The sequence below is a fragment of the Pongo pygmaeus genome, chromosome 4 (genome assembly GCF_028885625.2).
Source record: "Pongo pygmaeus isolate AG05252 chromosome 4, NHGRI_mPonPyg2-v2.0_pri, whole genome shotgun sequence".
NCBI classification, from domain to species: Eukaryota; Metazoa; Chordata; class Mammalia; order Primates; family Hominidae; genus Pongo; species Pongo pygmaeus.
Window position 1 is genome coordinate 37,763,929 of NC_072377.2, and position 14,810 is coordinate 37,778,738.

Below are 14,810 nucleotides of genomic sequence, written 5' to 3' on the forward strand. Positions count from 1 at the left end.
TTAAAATAAATTAACTCTTTTGGTATAAAATTTATAAACCATAGTGCAGCTTATTATATGGCATCTCAGTTTATTTGATTTTGAAAGTGAAGTGTTTAATAGTAATATAAAACAACACTAAGCAGAGAACTAGAAAATACCCTTTAAAAGATTTAAGAAAAATGTGAAAAGTCCAAGATGAGCCATCAGTTGTTTTGTAGTTATTTTTCTAGTAATTTAAGTAATATTTTAATATTCTATGACATTTCATTTAGATAGGTTTCAGGTTTTTTCTTTACAGTTTCAGGCTATTAGTAGAATAAATAAAGTTTGGAATTGGAAGGAATGATAGAATCCATATAAATAATGAATACAAAAGCCCTTGGCTAATTCTGTCAATTACCAATAAGCTGTAAAAACTTCTTGTTTTATGTATGGATGGTAAAACAAAGATGTTTGTTAAATAGAATGAGTCTAGACACCAGTGTTAAAATAAAATTCTACACAAACACATTTTGGATATCCTTATTTTATAAAAGTTTCTGGCCATATTATTCAGTAAATGTTTAGTGCATACTATAAACTAGGCACTATTCTAGGCACTGATAATACTTATCAAAAATTCCTGTCCTCATGGAGTTTTCTTTCTAGTTAAATATATATGCATATATTCCACCTTTGTCTATCAAATATTTACATTTTGAAGGGGATCCCAGGAAACACAATTGTTTTTTCAGGCAGATGTGTTGGAAGAAGGTTAAAAAGTGTTGATAGACGGGAAAGGAATCCATACTGATAATGCTGAAAATATCTTTGGCATTTTCTGTTTGTCAGATCTTTTTATTTCTGTTTTCATCTCTACTGTAAACCTCATAAAGCTTCATAACAGCATAGAGATCTTAAAAACTTCTTTGAATTGTAAACTGAGTTTTAACCAAGCAGTAAATTTTTTAGTAACTGGTTTTCATCATCTCTGGGTGCTGTTGACTTAAACACAGAAATTATAAAACATGCAGTTTTCTTGTGTAGCTTTAATAGTAGTGTTTTTTGTATAGTGTATATGTATGTGACTTTCTCTTAGAACCCATATATTTTTATAAAGTTGAATATAGTTTTTAAAGATTTGTCTTGTGTATCTTGAAATAAGGAGTATCTCCTATTTTCAGTTTTGTAGAAAAAAAGCCATTGGAATGCCACTTTCTAACAAGTATCTCTTAAAGCCATTCAGCTAATTACAGTCTTTGATTGTTTTGTTAGAATGTATTTAATAAATGAATGTAAGTTTATTATACCATCTCTCATTTGTTATATTTTATTCATATTTTTACATTTGGATACAAATGTGTGTCAACTGGAAACAAATCAAGTTGAAAAGAAAAACTTGCCAGCAGGAAACACAGCTTGATTTGAAAACAGACTTTTAAAAAATTCCTTGCTCCCTCCTTCCCTCCCCTCCCCTCCCCTCCCCTCCCCTCCCCTCCCCTCCCCTCCCCTCCCCTTCCCTCCCCTCCCCTTCCGTTTCTTTTTTGACAGAGTCTTACTCTGCCACCTAGGCTGGAGTGCAGTGGAATGATCTCAGCTCACTGCAACCTCTGCCTCTCGGGTTCAGGCAATTCTCATGCCTCAGCCTCCTGAGTAGTTGGGATTACATACAGGCGGGTACCACCACACCCAGCTAGTTTTTGTATTTTTGGTAGAGACGGGGTTCCACCATGTTGTCCAGGCTGGTCTCAAACTCCTGGCCTCAGGGATCCACCCACCTTGGCCTCCCAAAATGCTGGGATTACAGATGTGAGCCACTGTGCCTGGCCTGGATTTTTAAAAAATTTCTTAACTTTTTTTTCAGCAAGAAAAATAACCATCCGCAGGGAAACACTAAAGCTGAAATGAGAATGCCCAGTAACAATAGTTTTTCCATACAGTAGTTAAATAATTATATGATGGATAATGGTTAATCAGTATTTTGTGATGATTAAGTAAAACATTCATAATTGCCACATTTAATCCTAGAATTTTCATTAGACCAACTTGAACTTCAGTAAATTAAACAAAACATATTTCTTTAGAAGTAAGGTATCTCTATTAATGATATATTTCTGTGTTCTCAAGACCTACCTTTACTCTAGGGTTATATTGGTCAATATGCTAGCCACTAGCCACATTTGACTATTTTAATTTTAATTAAAATAAAATACAATTAGAATTTCAGTTTCTCAATCACACTGGCCTCTTTTTAGGTACCCAGTAGCATCATGTGACCAGTGGCTACTTAATGGACAATATTGACCATTTTCATCATTGCAGAAAGTTCACTGGACATTGCTCCTCAAGAGGAGTTGTTGTTTGCCCAAGGTTCCTTTTATTCATATGATGATGGTCAGCCTTTCATTTGAGAAGAAGGCCTCTTCAGAGAAGCTTCTGTGGATCTGCACTACCTCCTTGATTGTCTACTTCCCATTCACCAGCATAATTTGAGCAACAGCAAGGCATCTATTGCCTTGTTGGCGTGATGTGAGAGAGGGGGACAGAATAGTGGGAGATGACATTGGAGCAGGAAAAGCATGCACCCTGATTTTGCACATGTTGAACCTGTCAGTCTGCAATACTCTTTTTTTTTTTTTTTTTTTTTGAGATGGAGTCTTGCTCTATCGCCCAGGCTGGAGTGCAGTGACGCAATCTTGGCTCACTGCTACGTCCACCTCCCGGATTCAAGTGGTTCTTCTGCCTCAGCCTCCAGAGTAGCTGGGACTACAGGCATGCGCTACCACACCTGGCTAATTTTTGTGTTTTTAGTAGAGAGGGTGTTTCACCATATTGGCCAGGTTGGTCTCAAACTCCTGACCTCGTGATCCGCCCGCCTTGGCCTCCCAAAGTGCTGAGATTACAGGCGTGAGCCACCATGCCTGGCCATTCTGCAGCACTCTTATAGCTATTCATATGGCTTTTTCTCTCACCTCTTTCAGTTCAGAGGACTGAAATTTCTTCTTCTCAGCAAGACCTTCCCTGACCACACCATATTTAAAATTGCAGCCTTCTCCCTGCCAGTGGTACTCTCTACCCCTCTTATTTTCTTCCATAGTGCCGATTGCTGTCTGACCTGCTGTATGTTTCACTATTTTTTTTTTTGTTTAACTTTTGAGACAAGTTCTCACTCTGTCACTCAGGCTAGAGTGCAGTGGCATGATCACAACTCACTGTGGCCTTGACCTCCCAGGCTCAGTTGATCCTCCTGCTTCGGCCTCTCGAGTAGCTGAGACCACGGGCGTGTGCCACCATGCCCAGCTAATTTTCTTATTTTTTATAGAGATGGAGGGCTCACTTTGTTACCCAGGCTGGTCTTGAACTCCTGGACTTAAGCAGTCTCCCCACCTCGGCCTCCCCAAGTGCTGGTATGACAGGCGTGAGCCACTGCACCTGGCCCTCTTTATTGGCTGTTTCCTTCTAGTAGGATATTGGCTGCATGAGGGAAAGGACTGCTGTCTGTTCTACTCCCTGCTGTATTCCCAGAGCAAAGACAGTGCATAATATATAGCAGACCTTTAATAACTATTTGTTGAATGAATAAATGGATGTGTATGTATTCTAAAATAGTAACATAAAATGAGATGGTCAGTTTAGTTCTAAGAATACATTTAAAGAATAGTAGCATAAAAAAACTATCCTAGTTATGTGAATACACAATGAGATAGAGTTGGGTATGTGTATGAGTTTTGGGGTAGGGGGAGAGGAGAGAGGTATTGGGGTAGTTTTTGGTATATTCTTAATAAAATATAAATATATTAATGTGTATATGTGACTGATTTTGGATTTGCTAATAACAGGCAAATTTTTAAAAACTATGTTCATGTCTCTTTATAATTTCTGGGCTTTCAAATAATTCAGCATGTATAGTCTTATGAATACCTAATAACTTCTTTTCATATCAAAACACCTATCAGATTTATTCTTTGACTTTGCAGAAAGCACTGTTTCTGTTCTTTAATATCTCTCAGGAATCTACAATATACTAGACTCTTGACTAAAAGAACATATTGTGTTTTCTTATCTTGCAATTACTGTTTTGCAGGCTAAGTTTTTGTCAGGAAAATTGGGATTCATCTTATTCATGGAGTTTTGTTCTACCTAGACACAGGTGATGGGAGGCAATAATATTTGAGGTTGTTTGATTTTGCAGTAGGCACCACTAGCAACTTGACCCCTCCTCTATCTGACTGCCTTCTATTGCCCTTTTGGCCTGCAAGCCCTTGCCCAGATTCTTGGGCTGTTCCTTTTGGGAAAATCACCACACAGCACAATGCCTTACTAAGAAAGCCGCAAGATTTCCCCAGCTCAGTTGGCTGTTCATTGTCCCCATTTTCAGCCATGCCAGAAAGTGGAACGGAGGAATCTGAGGCAAAGACAGTAATCATATCAGGAAATCAGCTTCTGGCAAGTAAGACAACAAATATGAAGAAGAGAGAAATATCCAGCACACAGCAAATCTTTAAATGTCTCCAGTTGCTGCCAGATAACCCATGTTAAAAGATTACTTTATGTCATTCTGCACCCTTCTTCTTATTAATACATGTATTCACAGATATATAGATTGGGTGCGGTGGCCCACGCCTGTGATCCCAGCACTTTGGGAAACCGAGGTGGGCAGATCACAAGGTCAGGAGTTCGAGACTCCTGTCTCTACTAAAAATACAAAATTAGCTGGGCATGGTGGCAGGCACCTGTAGTCCCATCTACTTGGGAGGCTGAGGCAGGAGAATCGTTTGAATCTGGGAGGCGGAGGTTGCAGTGAGCTGAGATTGCGCCACTGCACTCCAGCCTGGGCAACAGAGTGAGACTCCGTCTCAAAAAAAAAAAAAAAAAAAATTGTTTTTATGTAGAGAGAATTTGAAGCTTGCTTTTTTAATTTGAAAGCATAAAATAGTAGATATAGCTTGATTTCTTTGCTTTTTTTCAAAATGTCTTTATTTAAATGGGATCCTGTAATTTTACCTACATGAAATATGTGCTTTTCAAAAAAAAATGTTTGGTTTTTTGGTTTATTATTTTATTCTATACCACTCCTCTCCTCTGTCATTGTCCCATCTCTATCCCTTAATGCTTGTAAATTACCTGATAGGTATCCTTTTGTGGTTTTCTCCATATCTGTATATCTGTATCTGTTCACATCTGGAACATTTCAACTGGTATTTTTGAGGAGCTCTCACCTCACTGAGAATAAGACAAAAGAAATTTAAACCTATAAGTAGTTTGCAAAAAATTCAGGGAATGATCTGTAAGGTAATTTATGACCAGGTGCTGCTTTGTATAATGCCCATCATATGGAAGAGTTAGGGAAGGCAGAGGTCAGGTGGGGAGTCATAGGGCCTCTGAAAGGTGCACGGTTTGGATGAGCAACAGGATTAATAGGGATTACAGAGTAATAATGTTCATAGTTTACTAAACAAAGCAGAAATAGTGAGCTATTCTGCATATAAAAATGATACTAAAAGATCTTTTGAGATTCTTACTTCCCAAAACAGTCTTGAATCTTCTCTTTTAGAATCACCAGCAAGCTAATTTGATATAATGAAAGAACAGTAAAGCAGAATAAAGATAATGTTTTGTGGGAGAGGTGGCACTTGAGTCCCTGGGTGCCCTCAAGTTACTTAAAGTCTCTTAGAAGTCACTTCTCACTGTTGGACACCATCTGCTGTGCCTTACATTAACAATAATTTTCACAATTTAAAAATTTGCTTTTAGAAGTTTTATTCGTTAAATTTTCGTAATGCAGCTTTGAACATTTTTCTCTCACACCTCAAGTACACTAATTTAAGACAAATTCTCATACTATTTATTAACTACTTTCTGTAGTGATTTTTTTTTAATGGCTGGTAATTGGGTCTTTTTGTTGCTTTTGGGATATTCTTATAAAGCTGTTATAGCCACTAAAAATGAAAGCAGTATTTACTGTTATGGAGGTTCCCTATGTATGTGTACTAAGCTAGATTATTAGCAAGAAGGAAGAATTTTATGATAGCATGCTCTTAATATTTTCTTCATATTTTTCATTTATACCTATTAGAGCAATCTAAACTCCCTAAATTGAGTATTAAGCTGTTGGTATTCAAGATTTTGGAGATTTAAAAAAAAATAATGCATTGATATATTTTTAGCATATAATGTTTTATCCTTGTTTCCAGTCTTGTTTGTGATAAATTTGTCATCTGTTGTATAATTTTAAAGTCATATGACTTTGATTTTGAAAACATTTTATTATGTAGTTATTCATTATTTACTGCTATCTGCAACTGTGAAGATGCGTGAAGAACTCATGTTTCATTTCAAAATTTTCCTTTGAGATTATTTTGATTTCAGCCTTTTTTTTTAAAAAAAAAACTTCTTTGACATACCATTTTAGCTATTAATCTTTGGAATAATGTATGGAGAGCTTTTTAAATTCTGATTACTCTATAGTCGATAAGTATCCTTTATTTTCCTGATAGTGATATCGTCAAAGACTTGTATAAGTTAAACATGACCTCCAATGGTTAAGACTGTGCTTGCAGCCCAGACTAATGACCTCATCTAGGTGTCTTCTCCTTTCTTTCTGCAAAGACTAATCATTTAACAATAATTCACAACTTTTACCTAATAATAGGTGTTCAAGTTAAAGTAGCACGGTATTCACTATAAGGAGAGGGAGTAGTTGTAGACAAAACAACTCTATTTTATTTTTAAACAATTTTTTAATACCAAATGATTTAGAGAATGTTTCTGGTATCTTTGAGAAAAAAGATCATCTGTGTGAAATATAAAGAGCAATGCTAGAAATTCAAAGTTTCGTCTCTTCAATAGACTTAATGCTGGGAAAGTAGAAGAATATATATGTATATATTGACAGCTAAATGTCTACTGCATAGTCCTACAGCATGTTTTATAGATGACACCTGAGATATACAATTACATTATATTTTTTCTGTGAGTCCTGACTTTCTTAAGCTCTGTTCTTCTCATTTTCTTTATTTACAAAATGAGGGCATGATTCCCCCCTTGTCATGTTGTTATGAGGATTATATTAGGTAATATATATAAAGCATTCAGATAGGACGTGCACATAACAGGTTCTTAGTAACTGCTGGTCTTCCTCTTTTTTCTTTTTAACTCCTAGGCTACTTACAGTTTTTGTAGAATGGTAAAGTTAGACCTCAAGATACTATTTAACTCTGGCTGTGAACATCTTATGCATCCAAGTTTGACAGATTTCTTGGCGACTAAAGGTTTGGTTTAGGAGGATAAAGAGTATAGGTACCTTGCTCCAGCCAGTCATTCATTGTATGCAAATGTAACCACCATCAATAAGTAACAATGCTATGGACCCATGTTTTAGTTATGCCTGAGTAGATACATGAATTATAATGATCTTTTTACAAATATTCAACAGAACCGTGACATATGAACTATTCTATAGTGCTTTAACATGCCTATTTTCAATGGTTACATTTCCAAAAAAGTATATCATTGATTCAAAACACAAAACCATCAAAACTGCAAATTACTTGCAGGCACTGAACTTAAATTCTAATTTGTCAATTATTTTCATAGAGTTATGTAAGTTTTAATAATAATGCTCTTGTAAATAATGCTCTTATAAAATGCTCCTGCAAATGCTTTTGTCACACATGCTGTTAGAAGCAACATTCACTAAATGAAAAAATACTGGCTTTTGAAAAAGTTAGGGTAAAAGATTTTTTAAAAATATGGATGATTATTATCCTTGTTTTTTAAGACTATGAATAATATAATAATTTAAGACTTCCAATTAAAACATGGAGGTTAAACACATTTCTTCAACCATGCTTCCTCTTGAAACGTCACTAAAGTGACAGGAAAGGCTCTTTTTAAAGCATAAACCCAAATGGATGAAGAGAATTAGAGAGGAGATGATAGCAGAAAAGAGATATCAAGATTCATTTGGAAGCTGGAAGCCAGATGCATAAATGGTAACTGACTTAGCCACCTAGAGAAAGCTGAAAACTGAGCCATGGTAGGAGAAGCCTGTAAAAGGCAAACTGATTTGTCTTATAATTCTCTCCTCTGCTCTATGCAGCCAAATCACTGCTCTCCCTTTACCGTCACAGAAGACAAAAGAATTACTTTTAAAGGGGGCCTAATAAAGAGACCCTATATTCCAGGCAAAGAAAATCGTCATGTAGAGTTGTTTGTCCTCTCCTCCTCCTCTGTTGTTGTTGTTATTATTGTTGTTTTTGTTATTATTATTATTGCACTTATTAAGTACTTACTGTGAGCCAGGCAATATTTTAAGCACTTGTAATATTTTATTTAATCCACACAGCAACTCTATGATATAAATGCTGTCATTATGGTTTTACTGATTTAAAAAAAATCCAGAAACAAAGAAATTGACTTGCCTACTAAAAACTGCAGTTAGTATGTAGCATAACTGAGGTTCAATCCCAGGCAGTCTGGCTCAAGAGTCTATACTGAGAGTCAGAAAAACTATGGCCATGTACCAAATCTAGCCCACTGCCTGTTTTTGTATGGCAAGCTAAGAATGGTTTTTACATTTTTAGATGGTTGTTATTATTTTTCTATGGCTGCTGCAACAAACTACCACAAATTTAGTGGCTTAAAATAACAGAAATGTATTATCTTACAATTCTATAGGCTAAAGTCTCTTTGGGCTAAAATCAAGGTGTTAGCAGGGCATTGTTCCTTTCTGGAGGCTCCAGGGAGAATCTGTTTCCTTGCCTTTTCCAGTTTCTAGAGGCCGCCCTTGTATCTTGGCTCCTGGCACACTTCCTTCATCATCAAGGCCAGCAACGTTGTTAAGTCCTTCTTACGTCTTAACACTGCGACCTTCTGTTCTGCTTCCCTCTGCCACTTTTTAAAGACCCCTGTGATTACATCTAACCTACTCAGATAATCTAGGATAATCTCCCTATTTTAAGGTCAGCTGATTAGCAACATTAAATCAATCTGAAACCTTAATTTCCCTTTGCCTCATAAGGTGATATATTAACAGGTTCCAGGAACTCAAATGTGGAAATCTTTGGGAGTATTACTCAGCCTATCATAATGGATTCAGAAAATCAAAATAAAAATATTTTGTGACACATGAAAATTATATGAAATTCAAATTTCAGTGTCGATAAATGTTATTATAACAGCCTTGCTCATTCATTTGTATATTATCTGTGACTGCTTTTGTATCATATTAGCAGAATTGAGTGGTTGCAACAGAGTATATGGTCCTCAAAGCCTAAGGTACTTACTATATGGCCGCTAATAGAAAAAGATTTTGACCCCTGTCATAGAGTTTCTAATTTGGATTTTAGGGCTTTTCTCTTCGATATTAATGGTAGACATGGATCACCAGACATTTGGGGAAATCCTCTAACATGAAATACAGAAGCTTATACTAAACAGAATAAGTAAGTCAGAGGAGAGAGAGAGAATGTAGAAAACTGAAGAAATTTTCAAGGAAAAAACCCCTATAATTGATACTCTTAGAGAGAAAATAGAGACTAGTACAACCAAGAAACTAAGGCGGATTACTACCAAAAAATCTGAATGTTAAGAGATTAAGAAAGATCTCTTGCAAAATAAATATGTGATTGGGGGATAAGGGAAGGAACCCCTAGGAGTATTAAAGTCTCCTGGAAAGTATATGTAAATATAGTTGAGGAAACCTAGAAAGTAGAATAAAAGACAGTGATAGAAAAAAGATAGGAGACTTACAGTGTCAATTCAGGGTCTAGTATTTGACTAGAAAGTTCTAATGAAAATACAGGAGAGGGAGGTTGGAATTAGGTAAGAAAGAGTTACTAAAAATAAAGAGGTCTCAGAACTGAAAAAACGTGATTTTCCAGAGAGGAAGGACTCATCTGGAAAGAATGAAAAAGATGCACACCAAGCCATGCGTCATGAAATTTCAGGACACCAGGAATATAGAGAAGATTTTACTCACAGGGAATACAATAGGAAACATGTGACACAAGAATAATAGGACCATGTAATTTGGGATGTTGGTAAGACAGTTGCTCAAATGTAAGACCAGGGATTCTGTATTAGTGCAAAGGGATGTCATCTTTCTCAGTCTTCTGTTGAGGTGATTAAATATTTTAAGTTCGATAATCATTACTTTTAGTGACTGCTCAACAAATCTTCTTAACTCTGTCCTAAGCATTATTCATTCCAGACGTACATTCAGCTATATGTGAAACAACCCACCAGGATTATATGCCAGAACTTAAGCTCAGTATACCCAGAATACAACCTGTCTCTTGTAGAACTCATTCTTCCTTTTGACTTTGCTATTTTTATTATTTTTCCATCTAGAACTTTAGAATATTCTTTGCCTCCTGTAACCAGTGTCAGTCTTATCAGTTCTGTGCTTTAGTGTTTCTCACATTCACTCCCTCAATTTCATCTCTCGCTTTCATTCTACTTCATACCCTCATCGCGTTTAACTTGTAATGCTGGATATCCTCACCCTTCTCTGTCCATGTTCTGATAAACCTAGCCCCGGTTTAAATCACGTTAAACGCAATATTTACTACTTCAGTACTTGTCATATGCTGAATAAAGTTCAACTTTTCTCAGACTGACACTTCCAGTCTTTCGGTTTATACTTTTTTCCAACCTTTGAGTATCTTCCATAACTTTCTCCATAATCAAAACACTTTTTTTCTTGACACAGGGTCTCACTCACCCAGGCTGGAGTGCAGTGGTGCAATCTTGGCTTACTGCAGCCTCTGCCTCCCAGATTCAAGTGATTCTCCCACCTCAGCCTCCCTAGTAGCTGGGACTACAGTCGCACGCCACCATGCCCAGCTAATTTTTGTAGAGATGGGTTTTTGCCATGTTGGCCAGGCTGGTCTCGAACTCCTGACCTCAAGTGATCCACCCGCCTCGGCTTCCCAAAGCGCTGGGATTACAGATGGGAGCCACTGCACCCACCCTAAATCAAAAAACTTTTTAGTCAGACTAGATTATACTTTGTTCCCTTATGATTATCCTCTGATTTACTGCCTTGGTGCCTTTTCCTATACTAAACACTCCACCCTATGTGCCTCTCCCACAAGCCCCCCACTGCTGGTAGAAATAGCCACCATCCACTATCCAACATCCATTGAAGAAGGCCCAATCACATGCCATTCCCTCTATGATGCTCTGTTATGGACTAGAAGATTATGTATCTAGGGATATAAACCCTGAAAATATTTTGTTTTATTTTTAGTTTGCCTGGTTGTTTATTTTGTTTCCCTTTAAGATTAATATGGTCAGGGACTTTTTGTCTTATTTGCTGTTTCTCTATGCCCAAGATGAGCATGACATATTAATAAATACTTGTTGAATAAGTGAATGAATGCTAGAGCATTATAGGTTTTATCTTAAATGGGTTTGGTTTTCAATTGCTTTATTGTTGTTTTTAAATTTTAAATTATTGTTCCTTAAACTTATTATCAAATAATTGTGTTTTATAAGTTGGTTGTTTGCTTTAGCCTTCAGTATGTAGTGATGCCTATTTGTATCAGTAGTACTTTTAGTCTATTGTTTTCCAATAACTAGATTTTAAAGCATATAGTATTAACAATAAGTGATATTTATTGAACACTTACTTTGTTCCAGGGACCATTTCAAGTGCTTTTTATATATTTTAATTCATTTAACCCTCAGAACAATACTGTGAATTAAGTACTACCATTAACTACATGTTTTAGATGAGAAAACTGAAGTACATCAGTGAAGGGTTTAACAGCTCGCCCAAGATCATGCATCTAGTAAGTTTTGGAGCCAGGAACTCTGACTCTAGAATATGCACTCCAAAATTTCACTGCTATATGGTTCAAAAATAAATGACCCTGTTGGGAATATTCTAAAACAAGATTGTGATGATGGTTGTACAACTCTAAATTAACTAAAAATCATTGAATTGCACACTTAAAATGGGTGAATTTTATGGTCTTAAATTATAATTTGATAAAGATGTTTAAAAAGTGGGTGATCTATGTTCTTATTAAAATGGATTATAATGTTTTTCAATATTTCATGTGCAGTGGAACTTTTAGCCCTGAGTTCTCTTGCCACTGGAATATGGGAATGGGTGAAGTAGGTAATCTATGCCTTGCCTAAGTTGGCTAAGGACAGAAAAGTTTATATGTCACTGTTAGGAGCTCTTTGGGGGTGAGAATTTTTTCTTCCTTACCTTTGGATCTGTTGGTATGTAAACCATGCATAGCAGGGACTTGATAAGTATTTGTTGAATTAAATTTCAAGGGCTTTATTTACCTGCACTGTAGATACTTAAATTGTATCCCCAGAAATCCTGGCTTTCATAGTCTAATTTTAAAATATAGACCTTGTGCAGTATACTTAAAAGGTAAAACATATACACTGCCTAGATGCATAGATATTAACATATAGAAGGGAAAAATGTAGCTGTTGAAAACACTATGTACAAATCTTTGTAGATTAATATGATTGCATATTGATCAAAGTTGCTTGAGGAAGCCAGAAGAAAAATTGAGTTCACATAAGTATTTACTTATGAAGATTTTTAAAGGTATTCTGAAAACATTGGAACTCACAGATAAAGTTGGAAGAATTAAAATTTTCTGCTAGACATGGCAGAAATAGAAAACATGTGAATATTTGTGGGTGTGTATTGATATTTAGGACAGAAAAAATGGAAATTAATCATGAACCAAAAACTTCAGTTTAAAATATATCCATAAGAGATGCTGTTATAGAATCAAATGTATAAATATAAGCAAGCAGTTAATATAATCTTATATTTTCATTATATTGAATAAGCAGATTTAATAGAAGGATGTAATTTCACTTTGTCACTATTTAGTGACTTGAATTTAATCGAAATATAAAGGTCAAAATGACCTATTTATTAAAAACAGTAAGATTTTATTTGTTTGTTTGTTTTAAGACAGAGGCCTGCTCTGTTGCCCAGGCTGGAGTGCAGTGGCTAAGTTTCAGCTTACTGCAACCTCCACCTCTGGGGTTCAAGTGATTCTCCTGCCTCGGCCTCCCAAGGAGCTGGGATTACCAGGTGCCCATCACCACGCCTGGCTAATTTTCATATTTTTAGTAGAGATGGGGTTTCATCATGTTGGCCAGGCTGGTCTCGAACTCCTGACCTCAAGTGATCCACCAGCTTCAGCCTTCACATAGGGAAAAGTGAAGGAGGAAGTGGGAAAAGGTTGAGGTGGGTGGATATATATCAGATCAAATAGGGCTGTTTCGGCTATGTAGAGTTTGGATAGTCTTCTGAGGGTAACGAGAAGCCATTACATGGATTTTAGGAGAGGATTGGCATTATTCAAGTTACATTTTTGAAAAGAATCATTCTGGCTGTTCTGCGTGGAGAATAACTACAAGAAGAGAATGGTGGAAGCAGGGTGACTGGTTAGGGGCTATTTTAGACATAAGGGTAAATTCCTGGACAAGGGTTTTAGTGGTGAAGGTAATGTTTGGATTCTGAAGATTTTTTGAAGCCACAGCTAACAAATGGATAATGTAAGGCTCATTTTTTACAGTATTTTAAATTATGCCTTTTAAAAAAAGAGTTGGGCAATGATATAAAATAGATAATTTAATTTGAAAAATGATTTCATAAAACACATTTGCTCATTCCGTGTCATGGTGCCTTATTTTTTAATGGTTAATGGGCTCTTTGAGAGTGAAGAATTTGGGTTGCATGAAATAGGGGAAGCATGTTTTGAATTTGTGTTATTCTAGCCAATTTTGATCAGTTAATTTTATTATTATCTGGCATCAATTGGCAATATGGAGTAAATGCTCCCTAATTCTTAAAAAAAAAAAAAAAAAAAAAAAACTTCTGGCATATTACAAAGCACGATTAGTCCTCTATGGTTATCTAGATAGGGCTATGTCATCTAAAATGTTCAGACTCTCTGCAGGATGACTATAGTCTCTAAAAAGCCTATATAAGGGATGCCTCTCTCTAGTAGAGATATTTCCTGAGCCATGTTTCTCAGCATCAGGACAGCTATGATTTATTTTGTAAGCGGACAAGGCCAAACATTACTGTTTTAACTATTATAAACAAAATAGTAAATGTTAAATGTTCACTTAATAGAGCCACTAGTAGGGCTTTTTATATACACAAAGTAAAGTCTGAGCCAAAAACGTGAAACAGTTCTCTGGTCTGTGTGCATTCTCTTTTAACCTACTCTTTGATTCATTGCAACTGGAGAAGTGATGCAACCAGTGATGATTTGCACTCCAAAGCTCTTGGTGCTGCAGTGAGTCCTCCCTGTTTCGTTTTTTTTGTTTTGTTTTGTTTCTTCTTCTACCAATTACCCAAGCCATAGTAATTTATCAATTTCTTAAAGCTTTTCAGAAATGTTTATTATAATATGTTAGATCCAAAATAAAGAGCTTTGCAAGATTCTGTTAAACCTCAACCTTTTATAATATTTTTAAATATTTACCAGGTTTTGTTTTTTTTTTTTTTAAGCACAGATTCAAACCAGTAATAGCAAAATGATACAAAACGGTCTTAAAAATGTGGCATGCTTCACAAATTTGCATGTCATCCTTGCACAGGGGCCATGGTAATCTTCTCTGTTGTCATTCCAATTTTAGTATATATGCTGCCGTGAACACAATGTTTACCAGTTTTGTTCTTTATCAGTTTTTATGGTTCTTAGCTTTAGCCTACAAAGTAATGCAAGGATCAAATCTTAATTCAGATATAATTTTAAAGATACTTCCCCAATTTTTTATAGTTAATTACAGAAAGAACTATTCTCATTGAGTGGTGTTTTCACTGAGTAACCTGTTTTTTGTTTGTT

General features: G+C 35.8%; 1 protein-coding gene and 1 non-coding gene across 3 annotated transcripts in view; one reads left to right on the plus strand and one right to left on the minus strand.

The window, feature by feature from the left end:
- Positions 1 to 14,810, plus strand: part of WDR70 (WD repeat domain 70) — a 365,021-nt gene that overhangs the window by 223,685 nt on the left and 126,526 nt on the right. The gene's annotated exons all lie outside the window — the stretch shown is intronic.
- On the minus strand, positions 14,518 to 14,622 carry LOC129037617 (U6 spliceosomal RNA). Its single transcript, XR_008502861.1, has one exon. It is a non-coding gene; the product is annotated as a U6 spliceosomal RNA (small nuclear RNA).